The 15514-nt window shown below is 43.3% G+C and overlaps 1 pseudogene; it reads right to left on the bottom strand.

The window, feature by feature from the left end:
- Window positions 1-2725: 2725 nt before the first annotated feature.
- LOC121286107 lies at window positions 2726-15241 on the bottom strand (annotated as a pseudogene).
- Between the last annotated feature and the right edge of the window lie 273 nt (window positions 15242-15514).

Here is a 15514-nt window from a genome sequence, read left to right as displayed (position 1 = left end):
TATATTTATGTTAATGCATGCATCTGGTATTATAATAGTGTAATAAGTATAAGAGATGGGGTGAGCTGGGTTATTAAAATGAAGCCGTCTTTTAGAATTATGACGGTTCGTTTTTCGATAAGTAGGGGGATGTCATGAAACTATAAATGTATATAAAATTTTGGAAAATACTTTTCTTTCAAAATAAACGTTTAGTCTGTGGGTGTATCTTAATTGGATTAAAGTCAGCTAGTCTGGGTTTTTTGATATGTACTAGTTTGGGATGTAAACAGGTATAGTGTATTTGCATTTTTTTGAATAGAGCATTCAAGAAGGGGGGGTGAAAACTGACGCCTTTCTAGCAGCTACCAAGCAATATGTTTATATTACTAATAAAATTTGTACTATGAAAGGCGTTTTCACTGTGAAAAGATGAAGTTCAAAGGGGCTGGTGAGGCAATGAGAGTTTAACCTGTGTAAAGTAATAAAATGTTTCACTTAGTTTAATGTAAAACCTCGAACTGGTGGCCTGATTCCTGAATTTAGAGTCATATCTCAAACATAAACTTAAAATTCTATGTTATGACAGTTGTTTAAAGTTTCCCCCTGGGATTTTTAAATAACTCTGCTTTACCAATTGCATCGGTAATAATGCCCTCTACCACTGATGCATAGTGCCAGCAACGTGTACCATCTACAAGATGCATGGCAGCAAATAAAGGCTCCTTCGACAGCACCTTTCAAACTTGTGACCTCTACCACCTAGAAGGACAAGGGCAGCAGATGCATGGGAACACCACTACCTACAGATTCCTTTCCAGTCACACATCATCCGACTTGGAACTATATCGCTGTTCCTTCTCTGTCACTGGATCAAAATCCTCAAACACCCTTCCTACCAGCATTGTGGGTGTACCTACACCATATGGCCTGCAGCAATTCAAGAACCTGGCTCACCACTACCACCATCTTAAGGGCAATTGAAGATGGGTAACAAATGCTGGCCTAGCCAATGACACCCAAATCCTGTGAAAGAATTTTAAAAAATGGATATGATGGAGTAACTTCCCCTGTCAATTACATTTGGATCATAGCTGTAAGTAACTATGATTGATTTTTTTGCAGATAATTTGTATTATGTTACTCCACTCACTGCATTTTGCTGAAAAAATCCTGCAGCATTCGGGGGATTCATGCTGTAGTTTTAATACTGTTTGGAGACTGCTCTAGTTTAAAAAGTTGAAAATCACGAGTCCCACCCCACCTCCAACTCAGCTGACACAGTGATGGATTGTATAGCTGCAAATTGGCTCAGCCCACACCCCTCCAGGAATGTAAAATACAGGGCAATGATATCGGGCTGGCAACTCAATGTCACCACACCAGTCTTAGAAATTGCAGAAGGCAAAATCGAAATCCCATCTGGCATTTTGAAATGACCAATTAGCGAGCTATTAAGCTTGTTAATGAGCCACGTGTCTACAATTTCTCGTTGCCTGCTGGTAGTTTTTGGGCTTCGGACGGGATAAAGTTTGGGGGTGCTTTACGGCTGTACGACGAGATGGCACAAGGGTGGAAACAAAAGACCTGCCATTGAGGCCATAGTTGAAATCACCAGAGGATGGCACCTGGGTAGGACTTTCCCTTTGTCGGGTGGGCCCAGGAGTGGCCATGATACGGACCGCTGCCCACGATTGGGCCTTGATCGCGATTTCACACTGGCTGGCCAATTAACAGCCAGCCAGCATGAAAGGCTCAGCGCTGCCGAGGCGGGGGTGGGAAGAGGGTGAGCGCAGAAGTCTGAGCATGCGCGGGGGTGCATGCGCTGACAGCATCCTGAGGGCACAGAGCTGCCTCAGGCAGCTAAAGATTTGGACAAAGGAAAATAAAGGTTTAATAAATTATATAAACATCTCCCCACATGTGACTCAGTCACATGAAGAGGGACATGTTTAAAATGAAGTGGCAAACTTCTTTTGGAAGCCTCATCCAGCCTGTGGATGAGGTTTCTTAAAAAATGCAAAGGCCGCCTGGCCTATTCGCCCAGCCGCCAACTGACCAGTTGAATGGGCAGTGAACAATACAACTTAATTAATACTTTAAGGGCTTTGATAGGCTTAATTGTTGGCTGGCACGCTGTCCACTCTCACGCATGCCCACCGACCCAAAAAAAGTCACGAGAGAGGGCAATGATGTTGGGATAGTCTCGCCTGTCCGACAGACGTAAAATCCTGTCCTATGACTTTTCAGTTCATTTTTTGACTTTTTTGAGCCTGTAATGAAATATAAAGACAGCTTCAGAGAGCAGGGAGTTATTAAATTTGTTGCTGTGGCTGATTTTCCTGTTCACAGCATCACATTCTGGCCTTAGACTGCTGATTTGGTGTGGAGCATAGATTTAAGGTAAGGGACAGGAGGTTTAGAGGGGACTTGAAGAAAGTTTTTTTTACCCAGAAGGTTGGGGGTATCTGGAACTCACTGCCTGAAAAGTTGGTAGAGGCGGGAATCCTCACAACATTTGTATTAAGATGAACACTTGAAACGCCACAGCATACAAGGCTACGGGCCAAATCCTGGAAAATGGGATTGGAGTGGTTTGGGGCTTGATGACCAGCAAGGACACAATGGGCTGAAGGGCCTCTTTCCATGTTATAAAACTCTATGATTCTGAGGCTATGCTCACCACTGACCTCGACCAAACCGTCCACTCCCCCCACCACCCGATGCAATGATCTCGGCAAAAACCTTATGGCAAACTCCAGGATCCCAAAGGACCTTTGTGATGTAGTCTGAACTGTCCATAAACCTCAGCGCACTTGGGCGGTGAACCTGCACCAAATGACTATGACAAAATTGACAGAAGGAAAAGACACATCCACAAAGTCAGCCTGGAACTTAAAGGGATGCGAGCAGCGTTTAACCTTAAACTACTTTTGGAATTGTTTTAAAACCTGAATGCTTTCCAAAAGTTTTAAATAAATGGTAGTGTATTGGAGAGTTTGTATTGAAAGTTATTTTTGCAAAGTTATATGCATGTAAACCAGATTTTTGAACCGTCATAAATTTGAATGAAGCATTTTCAAAAGTTACAAACGTGAACAGAGTTGGAACACGTGGGCAGAGCTGAAGGAAGTTGTGCAAGGGAGTTGCTCATTGACATCTCAATGCTGGACAAGTGAAATAACTTCTCAAGCTGAGGAGCATAGACAGTGAACAAGCCTGTACAATGCTAGCATGATATAATCTCCATACACCATCATGCAATCATACAATCTGGAAAAGGCAAAATGAGTTAGGCCATAGGAGCAGAAATTAAGCCATTCGGCCCATCGAGTCTGCTCCACCGTTCAATCATGGCTGATAAGTTTCTCAAACCCATTCTCCCGCCTTCTCCCCGTAACCTTTGATCCCCTTACCAATCAAGAACCTATCTATCTCAGTCTTAAATACACTCAATTACCTGGCCTCCACAGCCTTCTGTGGCAATGAATTTCATAGATTCACCACTCTCTGGCTAAAGAAGATTCTCCTCATCTCTGTTCTAAAAGGTCTTCCCTTTACTCTGAGGCTGTGCCTCGGGTCCTAGTTTCTCCTACTAATGGAAACAAAAAAGGCCAATTTAGGAAAACATCCTACATCAACAAAACTTCCCTCATCTCCCACTTGATTCTTCTAATAATCTTAAACCTGTGTCTTCTAGTTACTGACCCTTCTGCCAGTGGAACCAATTGCTTCCCCCATCTATTCCATCAAAATTCTTTATAATTATTGAAACCCTTACCAAATCTCCCTGTAACATTCTCTGCTCTAAGGTGAAGAAGCTAGAATTTTTCTGTCTGTCCATGTTATTGAAGTCTCTGATCCATGGCAACATTCTAGTTGATCTCCTTGCACCCTTTCCAAGGTCTTTGCATCTTCCCTATAATGTAGCTCCTACGTTGTCCACAATATTCAGCAGAGGCCTAACCAATGATATATAAATGTTTAGCCTGCAAATGTGGCTGCACACTGGTGTATAGCAAGGAACCACAAGTAATAATGAGATAGAGCAGTTAATCTGTTCTGGTAGCGCTGGGTAATGGATGAAAGTTAGCCAGGATCCTGAGGAAAATTTCCTTCATTTTGCAAAGGGATCTTTCATGTCTGCCTGAAGAGGCAGTGAACCTTGATTTAACTCCCTATTTGAAAAACAGCCACCACCAACAAAATAGCACTCTGTTAATACTACACTTCAGTGCCATTTTAGATTATAAAGTATGGTCAAGTTTATAATAGAGTTTGAACCAAAATCTTTTTTAGTCAGAAGTGGGTGTGCTCCCACTGAGCTATCCTGCCATTGCATGAATTTGCTACTCCTTCATGATCCAATTGCAAAGACTACCACAGTTTGCCCCATACCATAATATACCATAACAGATCGAAAACTAGAGGGCACAGTTTTAAAATGTTTGCAAAAGAAGCAAATTAAAGATGAGAAAAATCTTTTTCACACAGCAGGTAGTTAGGGTTAGAATGCACTGTCTGGAAGTGTGGTAGAGGCAGGTTCAATTGAGGCATTCAAGATGATTATCTAAATAGAAACAATGTTCAGGGTTACAGGGAAAAGGCAGGAGATTGGCACCAAGTTAAAATGTTCAGACAGCCAGTGCAGACACGATGGGCTGAATGGCCTCCTTCTACACTGTAACAATTCTGTGTTTCAGGCAGTCTACTGACTAAGACCTTCCTTGCTGAATCTGCCACACCTGATCTGAGCTCTATGTGACATCAGTCATCAAAATTGTAAAACCTCTCATAATTGTCTAGTAAATATATTAGATCACTACTAAGACACATCAGTTCAAGAAGAAGGCCATGCGTCACATTATCAAGGGAATCTTGTCAGTGATGAAAGCATTCCCAGTACAAATTTAAGGAAATTAATGAAGAAGGAACAAGGAAATATGGGAATGGCTTTCCTAGCTAGTGTTAAGCTACCATAAATTACAGCTTATTCAGAATGCTGCATCTCATGCACTTAATGCACTATGTGAATTTGGCACTTGTCTGGTGTGAACCTGACTCACCACTTATCAATACAAACCTGACTGTTATCCAAGTCGTTCAGAACATGGGCATAGGTAGCTTCAATATCGGAGGAGTTGAGGATGGAACTGAACACAACAATCATCAGCTCACATTCCCAATTCTCAACTTATGATGGAGGGAAGGTCATTTGATGAAGCAGCTGAAAATGGTTGGGCCTAGGACACTACCCTGAGGAACTCCTGCAGTGGTGTCCTGGGGCTGAGACGACTGGCATCCAACAACCACAAGCATCTTCCTTTGTGCCATGTATGACTCCAGCTTGTGGAGAATTTTCTCCTGATTCCCATTGACTTCAATTTTACTAGGAATCCTCAAAGCCACACATGGCAAATGCTGTTTTGATGACGAGAACAGTCAGTCACCCCCTCACCTCTGGAATTCAGCACTTTTGTCCATGTTTAGACCTAGACTGTATTGAGGTCAGGAACCGAGTGGTCCACTGAGCTTCGAAGAATAGGTTATTACAGATTAAGTGCCGCTTGATAGCACTGTCTGTGATGCGTTCCATCACCTTGCTGACGATTGAGAGTAGACTTATGGGCCAATTATGGCAGATTGGATATGCCCTGCTTTTTATGGACAGGACATACCTGGCCAATTTTCTGCATTATTGGGCAGGTGTCAGTGTTATAGCTGTACTGGAATGACTTGTCCAGGGATGAAGCTAGTCCTGGAGCACAAGTCTTCAGCACTACAGCCAGAATGTTTGCAGCATTCAGTGTCTTCAGCCATTCCTTGATTTCAGAAAATAGTTACAAGGGAGGCAGGTGCACAGTACTGAGGTGGCAAATTTTGGCTGAATATGCTCCTGTGATGTGCCTAGGGACATTTCACTTCATTAAAGGTGCTATAAAAACAAACTGTTGTAGTTAACTATGACAGAATAGTGGAGAAAGATATTTTATCCACATACATCAGGTACCGTGGTAACAGAGGAGGAACAAAATCTCGGGCATGTGCTGTACTATGAAAAACACGGTGATCTGATCTTTTCTAATCATCATGTTTCCAAGTATGATCTAATGTCACAGATGTCATGGAAGATTGTACAACAGTTTTCTTAATTGATTTGTAGCACAGAATGCAAACACAGCCATCGTTGTATTCTGCCTAGCTCAGGAGGTGACCTCACCATAAGCCACAGATCACAGCTAAAAGTGAAAAGGAGGTAATGAATCATCTATAAGTGTCTTTTTCAACATTCCAACATTCTCCACTAAGTGCCCTGCCCCTTCCTCTTTGCTCCTGGAATCGGTTGGTCATCCTGAGTATATGGCCTAGTATCAGTCATTCTGATCATGGGTAAAACCACATACATTCCTAAGTTATCCAAAATCAAAGCAGTTAAGTCCATATTAATGACTGATTCCAGCTGCAACAGTGCCCTTTCCCTGTCTATCATACAGAGCATTATTCTGCATGTAAATGTCCATCAAAATTATTTCTCCTTGATTCTGTTAAGCTTTGATTGATGAAAAAGAATTATTAGCACAAATATACAGAGGCTGCAAATGAAAAAAAGAATGATTTGCTTCATTTGTGAACAATAGTGGAAGTGGACCTGTCACTTAAGGTTTTCAAAATTTGGGAGCTCCTCAGGATTGTCTACATAAATCATTCAGATTATGCATTACTTAACAGTAGCCTTAACATAAAAATAAATTACTATCTCAAATTTCCAACCCACTCTGCTGTTCCACGTGCAGGGAAAGCGCATACTAGGATCCAAGGGATCCACAACCAGTTGGATTTTTATGGACAATAAATTGTTCGATGCACCCTAACCTCTGGGTCAGATTTCCTGCTATTGGTAACATTCATACTTTTTCAAGGAGTAATCGGAACATTAATCCCGAGGAATCTAAGAAATGTCCCTTCCTGAAGCATGCCTGTAAGTCCTACCTTCTTATTTTGAAGACATCCCCAAAGAGGTGAGAATTTTTCAATCTTCGATAGGCTGCGATTTTCATTGTATTGAAGATACAAAGAAATGACTGTCTTGGGGGTTCCTAATGATGTAAATAATCTGTAGCACAAGGGAGTTGATTATGGTTACAACCATTAAGAATTCAGAGAACATTTAACAAACTGAGTCCAAGTACAATCGCCATCAGATTCTGTGATTGAGAAAAGACAATCTACATAGACGATGATGATGCATAATTCCTACAAGAGCAAAATATTGCGGATGCTGAGTTCTGATGAAAGGTCATCGATCTGAAACTTTAGCTCTATTTCCCTTCACCAATGCTGCCCAACCTGCTGAGTATTTGCAGCATTTCCAGTTTCTATTGTACAACTTCTGTATCAATTCATCAAGGAGACAATAACGCATCATACAGAACAATTCGGAACTGTGTTTCTGTAACAGTTGATGAAAGTGAGAGATTAACTCATAAAATAAAACATAATTTTTCCTTTATTGTCATAAAAGCAGTAACCGTAACATATTGGAAGAAGAGTCATATGGACTCAAAACATTATCACTGTCCCTCTCTCCACAGATCTGCTGAGTTTTTCCAGCATTTTTTCTTTTCACATAATCACAAATCACACAGTGCAGAAGAGGCCCTTTGGCCCATCAAATCTGCACTGACATGTGAGAAACACCTGACCTACCTACCTAATCTCATTTACCAGCACTTGGCCCATAGCCTTGAATGTTATGATGTGTCAAGTGCTCATCCAGGTACTTTTTAAAGATGTGAGGCAACCCACCTTCACCACCCTCCCAGGCAGTGCATTCCAGACCGTCACCACCCTCTGGGTAAAAAAGTTTTTCCTCACATCGCCCCTAAACCTCCTGCCCCTCACATTGAATTGTGTCCCCTCGTGACTGACCCTTCAACTAAGGGAAACAGTTGCTCCCTATCCACCCTGTCCATGCCCCTCAAAATCTTGTACACCTCGATCAGGTTGCCCCTCAGTCTTCTCTGCTCCAACGAAAACAACCCAAGTTTATCCAACCTCTCTTCATAACTTACATGTTTCATCCCAGGCAACATCCTGGTGAATCTCCTCTGCACCCTCTCCAGTCCAATCACATCCTTCCTATAATGTGGCGACTAGAGCTGCACACAGTACTCCAGCTGTGGCCTCACCAAGGTTCTATACAACTCCAACATGACCTCCCTACTTTAGTAATCAATGCCTCAATTGATAAAGGCAAGTGTCCCATATGCCTTTTTCACCACCCCACTAACATGCCCTTCTGCCTTCAGAGTCTATGGACACACACGCCAAGGTCCCTTTGTTCCTCAGAACTTCCTAGTGTCATGCCGTTCATATTTCGTTACATATTTTAATAATCTGTTCATACAATTTTAAGATTGTGAAGCTTTCCACTCATACAGAAAAATTGCTTTAGATCTTGTACCAGAGTTAGTGAGTGTATTTCTATGTAGTATTTCCATCTAGTATCTTTTGGACTGAAACTGCACTTGCAAGATCTTGCAGTTCAGATATGTGGGGATGAGTCCGAGAGCGAGAAGATTTTTCAGCTCAAATTTGGGAGGACCACCAAATCCCATCGGCAAAGTGAGTTTCATTTTTCTCACACCATTTACATCCTGTTGGCTGTGGTACAGATATTTCAGGATCTCAATTAACCAATGAGCCCTGTTAAAGTCAGAAAGTTGGGAGTGTCAGTGCCTGTAAGAGACATCCCTGCTTGAACTCTGCAGCACTAATGTCTTTGCAAGAATGACTTATAAAAATGTATTCATCAATTACCACCTCTGCCTCTGGAGTCTGTCCTTCTTTCTTAAGGTGTAACAATGTTTACCTGATTTGGGAGAGGATTTGAGCAGCAAATCATTCTCTCTGGCTTCAAAAGAGTCAAACAGCCGTAAAAGCGTTTCAATGGGAAAGGGAATGTCATTGAACCTATACATGAGTTCACTGAACTTTGTTGCTGATTCTCTCTCAGTTGTGATGCTGTGATAGTAGCAGTGAACACATAATTGGTATGAGCGATCCTCCTCTATCTATAACTCATCCTCCAATATGCAAAATAATGAATTCCTGCACGTTTTTTTCATTCACAGGATGTGGACATCATTTATTACCCATCCCTATTTATTCTTGAGAAGGCAGTGGTGAGCTATAGAAACATAGAAAACAGGAGCAGGGGTAAGTCATTCGGCCCTTTGAGCCTGCTCTGCCATTCAATATGATCATGGCTGATCCTCTATCTCAACACCATATTCCTGAGCTCTCCCCAAACCCTTACTGCCCTTAGAGTCTAGAAATCTGTCTATTTCCTTCTTAATTATATTCAGCGATTTGGCCTCCACAGCCTTCTGTGGTAGAGAATTCCATAGGTTCACCACCCTCTGAGTGAAAATGTTCCTTCTCATCTCAGTCCTAATGGTCTACCCCGTATCCTGAGATGGCGACCCCTTGTTTTAGAAACGTCATATTGCATCCAGTCTGTCCATCCCTGTCAGAAGTTTATACACTCCTTTAAGATCCCTTCTCATCCTTCCAACTCCAGTGAATACAGGCCTGGTCAGCTCAATCTCTCCTCATATGACAATCCTGCCATCCCAGGAATCAGTCTGGTGAACCTTCCCTGCATTCCCTCTGTGGCAACTATATCCTTTCTTAGGTAAGGAGATCAAAACTGCACACACTACTCTAGTGTGATCTCCCCAAGGCTCTGTATAGCTGCAGTACTCAAGTCCTCTCACAATGAAAGCCAATATACCATTTGCCTTCTTAACTGCTTGCTGCACCTACATGCTTTCAGTGATCGGTGTACAAGGACACCAAGGTCTAGCTGACTGCTTTGCGGAACACCTTTGCTCAGTCCACAAGAATCACGTGGCCTTCCTGTCGCTTGTCATTCAATTCACCATCCCGCTCTCATGCCCACATGTCTGTTCTCAGCCTGCTACAATGTTCCAGTGAAGCTCAACGCATGCTGGAGGAACAGCATCTCATCTTCCGATTAGGTAGTTTACAACTTTCTGGACTCTACTTTGAGTGCAACAACTTCAGACCATGAACTCTGTCCTCCGTTTTTGATTTTTTTCCCTCAAGTACCTGTCTGTGTCTTATTTTCATGTTTTTGCTTTCAAACAGTGCTGACCTTTTTTCTGTTATTAACACATTCTGCTATTTTGCTTTCAGATAGTGTGACCTTTATTCTGTTATTGACACCTACTCTTGACTAAAGCTTTAGTCTTTAATACTATCATTACCCTGTATTCCATGACATCTTTGTCAGTTAATCTCTCCTCCCCTCTAACCTATCCCTGACCTATTTTGCTCCACCTGCCCCTCCCCCACTTTATCAACAGCATAAAATCCATCGCATTTCTACCTCTCCAGTTCTGAAGAAGAGCCACGTTGGACTCAAACATTAACTCTATTTCTTTTTCCACAGTTGCTGCCAGACCTGCTGAGATTTTCCAGCATTTTCAGTTTCCATTTCAGATTTCCAGCATCCGCAGCATTTTTATGTTTATTATTATCAACAAGTTATCTGCCTGACCTGTCAAACCACAAAACGGCCAAGCTGGCAGGTTTGAGTTCTGGGCCAAACTCTAACCAGTTCCACAGGTATTAGAGCGGAAGCGGCCCAGGCAAAAGTACCCCTGGAATTATCTTTTTGGGATCTGAAGAGGCAGCAGTGCTTCAGGCAGCTGCCACCGTGGGAAGCCCATCTTCCAGGAATGTGACCTCCCCGTGACACAAGCAGCTTACCGTTGGCAAATGCTCTAGTCCCATGTTGCGGCCTCTTTCCTGCTGATGCAGGTAATCCCCATTGATATAAACCTAAACTGTAGATCCTCTAATATCCAGACAATTATAAAAGTCAATGACAGGATGAGCTTAAGAATTAGGCTCCCTCTGCTGAACACATTTATAATAACACAGTGTCACCTTAAATGCTGCAAATGTTACTATGGAAAGGGAGAACTTGCATTTACTGTATATAATGGCTTACATGACCTCAGGATGTCACACGGACAAGATAATCTACCTTTGAAATGCAATGGCTGCAGTTACTTCGTAAATAATAATAAATTAGAATAAAATAATTAATTGCAATTGCAGCAAGTAATAATCAAGCTTTGGACCTTTAATATGTGAAATTACTGCACAGCTCTGTGCTCAGTTTATTCTCTATAATTGTAGTGTATAGATGTACAGCAGTAACATCAGTTGAAAACCAATGTAGATTTTTAATTTTCAAAAATCAAAATTTAAAAAAAGGTTTAGTCACAGACCAAGAATTATTAAATGTTCACGCACTTTCAGGAGAATTTCACTGCAAATCACAGAATAACGAAATTGTTACGGTGTAGAAGGAGGCCATTCAGCCCATCGTGTCTGCACCAGCTCTCTGAGCATTAGTGCCAATCTCCTGCCTTTTCCCTGGAACGCTGCACATTGCTTCTATTTAAGTAATCATCCAATATCTCTTGAATGGCTCAACTGAACCTGCCTCCACCACACTTCCAGGTAGTGCATTCCAAACCCTAACCACTTGCTGTGTGAAAAAGCTTTTTCTCACTAAGCACTAAGCAAAGATCTTCTCACTCTAATATGTGAGGAATGGCAAACAGGTTGGGAGAGTTGTACAAAAGGCTGGTCAAGCCTCAACTTGACATACTCTGAGTTCTAGTCATCACCAGCACCCCAGGCCTCCCTCCATCACCATTTCCAGGTATGTCCTGTCCCATCAGCAAGATAGATCCACCACAGGTGGGGCGCAGTGGCATATTATCAAGTAGGATAGCTTTGGCAATCTTTAACATTGACTCCAGACCCCATGAAGTTGCATGTCTTCAGCTCAAACAAGGCCAAGGAAATCTGCTCAAGATCACCCACTGCAACTCCCCCATTCCCCAAGCCTGCCTAACTGATGAAGCAATACTCCTCCATGTTGAACACCATTTAAAGGAGGTACTGAGAGAAGCAAGGGTACAGCCTATATTCAGGGTGGGATGGCTTCAATGTTCAACCCCAACAGTAGCTTGGAAATAACATTACTGACCAACATGGCCAAGTCCTGAGGATACAGCTACCAAACTGGGCCAGGTGGTGAGGGAACTGACAGGAACAATTACCTACTTAACCACATTCTCACCAACCTGCCTATCCCAGACACGCCTGTTCACACAGGTAAAGGTTACAACTGCATTGGCCTCAATGAACACACACCCTCATTTCCCACTCTGAGGATACTCTCCATCATGTGATGTTGCAATATTGCCGCTAGGTCAGACAGACTAAGGACTGATCTAGCAGCATAAAACTGGGCATCACTCCTCTTATACCACCCAACCAAGGAGTCCATCTCTAGCTCAGTGGACAGTGTAGGAGGGTCAACCAGGGGTACTACCAACGCATGCCATAGAATGAGGTGCCATCCTGGTGAAGCTGAAATATAGGTCTACTGTACACTAAACCCAAAAGCAGCATCTAATAGAAAGAACTAAGGTCCCAGAACCAATTTATCCGCATCCAGTTAAAAATAATAGTGGACAACCAAGCAAATAAAAATACAACAAGCCCCTTCAACATCTCAATTGTATATATGAGCATGGGAACCCAACATGAGACAAGACTGAAGTGGTTTGCAAGCATCTTCAGCCAAAATTGGCACGTGAATGATCTTTTTTGATCTCTTTCTGAGTTCTGCCCAGGCCTGGGAGAAGGGTGGGAGGGCAGGGTCTGGGGGTCCTGGGCTCGGCGTTTCAGTTTTTTGTTGTCCGCACCATGCAGCCAGAGCTGCAGGCTTGAAATCAGCTTAAGAAAAACAGGTCTGTCAGGTTGGGAGTTCCGACGTTTTTTAAGCTGGTCTGCCAATGTCAGGTCAGTTTCACTAGTCGCTGCTGCTGCTGCTCCTGGCCTTCGGGCAGCTTCGTGATTCCAATCTTTTTTATTTTGAAAAGCCCGCCAGGAAACCACGAAGCTGCCCAAAGGTGAGAAGCAGCAGCAGCAAGTGAGAATGTTCCTGCTTGGAAAATGGTCAGTCACGTCCCTGTAATTTTACAACCAATTGTATGTTGTGTGAGGTGGGTGGGCGGGGGGTTGGGGGGGGGAGGGTGGAGGAAGGTTGAAGAGGGGTTGGGGGGAACTTTGGAGGGGGGTGGGAGGGAAGATTGGAAAGGGGTTGGGGAGATGGTTGGAGAGGGGTTTGAGAGGAAGATTGGAGGGGGGATTGGGGGAAAGGTTGGAATAGGGTTGGGGGAAGGTTGGAAGGGGGTTGGGAGAAGGTTGGAGGGAAGTGGGGGAAGGTTGGAGAGGGGTGGGGGAATATTGGAGGAGGGGTGAGGGAAGGTTGGAGGGATGGGGGAAGGATGGGGTGGGTTGGGGTTAGGCTAAGGGGGCCGACGGAAAGGCTGGAAGGGGTTTGGGGGCAAGATTAGAGAGATGGTGGGGGAAGTTTGGAGGGGTGTTTGGAGGGGAGGGATGGAGTGGGGTGGGGAGTAAGTTTGGAAGGAGGTTGGGGAAAAAGTTGGATGGGTTAGAAGGAAGGTTGGAGGGGGAGTGGGGGAAGGTTGAGGGCTGGGGGAAGGTTGGAGGCGCGGTTGGATGTAAGGTTGGAGGGGATTGAGGGAGGTTTGAGGGGGCTGGGAGTGGGTTGTAGGGGTTTGACGGAGTCTGCAGTGGGGCTTGGGGAAAGTTGGAGGGGATTGTGGGAGGTTGGAGGAGATTGTGGGGGTGGAGGGAGGTTGAGGGGGTTGGGAAGGTTGAAAGGGATTGGGGGAGGTTGGAGAGGGGTGGGGAAGGTTAATAGGGGCTTGGAGGAGGTTAAAGGGGGCCCTGGCGAGATTAGCTACAGATTTGAACTGCTTTTCTAAATGTTGTGATTACTTTGCTGCCACTTTCCTAACATCAGTTGATTGCTCTTTGATTAATTATCCTTCAAGAATCAGCATTGGACCTCCAATTTCACCACTGTTACAGTCACCCTGTCTACAACAATTTAAATATATACTCAGTTCACAATCAAATAGCAAGATTTATAGCAATTTGGGAAGAGTTGATTTGGAGCATGGAGGTTTCTCTGCAGTACAGGCTGAGGAGTGGGGAGTACAAAACTTTGGCATTACAGCAACACGAAGGGTGGGAGTAGTTGATTACAGTGTGACAGGTTTATTTGGGCAACTTCCATTATAAAGTGCACATTAATAATTGGGAGTAACATTCACCGTCACCACCTAGCTGGGAAACTAGCAGTGCAGGTTGCCCACCTGTAATGAAACCTGCACAATTTTTGGGATGTAACCTGGCAAGTTCTAGGTTGCCAGGTTCCCAGCCAGGCAGTGAAGGCAAAATTTCCGCCCAATGATTGTTCTTTGGTGGAATGATGTTCTCTGTCTTTGTTTTTGAAAACATACTTTATTCATAAAATATCTGGAAGTACATTACAAAACATTTCTAAATCACCATCACAAAAAGTACAATCAGATTCAACTTTTACACGTGGATCATGAGGTGCTTCAATACAATCAATGAATATTACAGTCATTTCAATATGGTCATGACAGACAATCAGACAGTGGTATTGGAGATATCAACATACATCATGATGCATTCTGAGGTGCTTCAATACAATTATAATACAATCAATATTCAATGCATACATTTATTGGGAGCCGTACAGCCCGAGGGGTGTATACAATTCCCAGCCCCTTGGTGTCCTTTGGCAGAAAGGTCTTAGACAGCGACCTATCCCCGTTGCGCCTTTGCAGTAGCTGTTCCAAGCTTTAGTGCATCCCTCAGCACATAATCCTGGACCTTGGAATGTGCCAGTCTGCATCATTCGGTTGGGGACAACTCTTTGCACTGGAAGACCAACAAGTTTTGGGCAGACCAAAGGGCGTCTTTCGCCAAATTGATGAATCTCTATCACTGAAGTATTTGGACAGCAGAGGGCGACAAATATGAAAAATGGCATGCAGTCAGTCAATGTATTTGGAGAAGTATCCATTACAATCGGTATATACAAAGAGAAAAACGTTTAAATGTACCTATGTGATGCCATTGAGACCTTTAACTTACCACAAAAAACAGGGGACAGCTTTAGAGAAAACACCTACAACTTTGTGCTGTTTAATTTAGCTTTAATGAGAGACACTTCTCAGCAAGTACTTGCATTGGGAGAAAGAACAAAGGCTTTACCTGGGCGATTGGACAGGTGACTGGTTATCATGATCTTCGTGCACACATATGGTGCTTCAGGCTCAACACACAGACCAGCCAAAATGCAAACTGTGCAAAGAGGTTTTTTTAATGTCGTATATGCATTTTCAGGTGATGTTGGCAAGGCTGGCATTTTCTGAGATGGTGTTGGTGGTCTTTTTTCTAGAACCTTCTTGTATGTTTGTTATTATCTTTATGCCTGCAACACTGTGGATAGCCTCTGCATGTGTTCCTGGTGACTTTTCCTGTCATATAGAAAACAGCGTTCATCATCATCATCAAA

The sequence above is a fragment of the Carcharodon carcharias genome, chromosome 13, assembly GCF_017639515.1.
Source record: "Carcharodon carcharias isolate sCarCar2 chromosome 13, sCarCar2.pri, whole genome shotgun sequence".
NCBI lineage: Eukaryota > Metazoa > Chordata > Chondrichthyes > Lamniformes > Lamnidae > Carcharodon > Carcharodon carcharias.
Note: the sequence above shows the minus strand (reverse complement) of the source record. Positions and strands in the feature narration are given on the sequence as shown.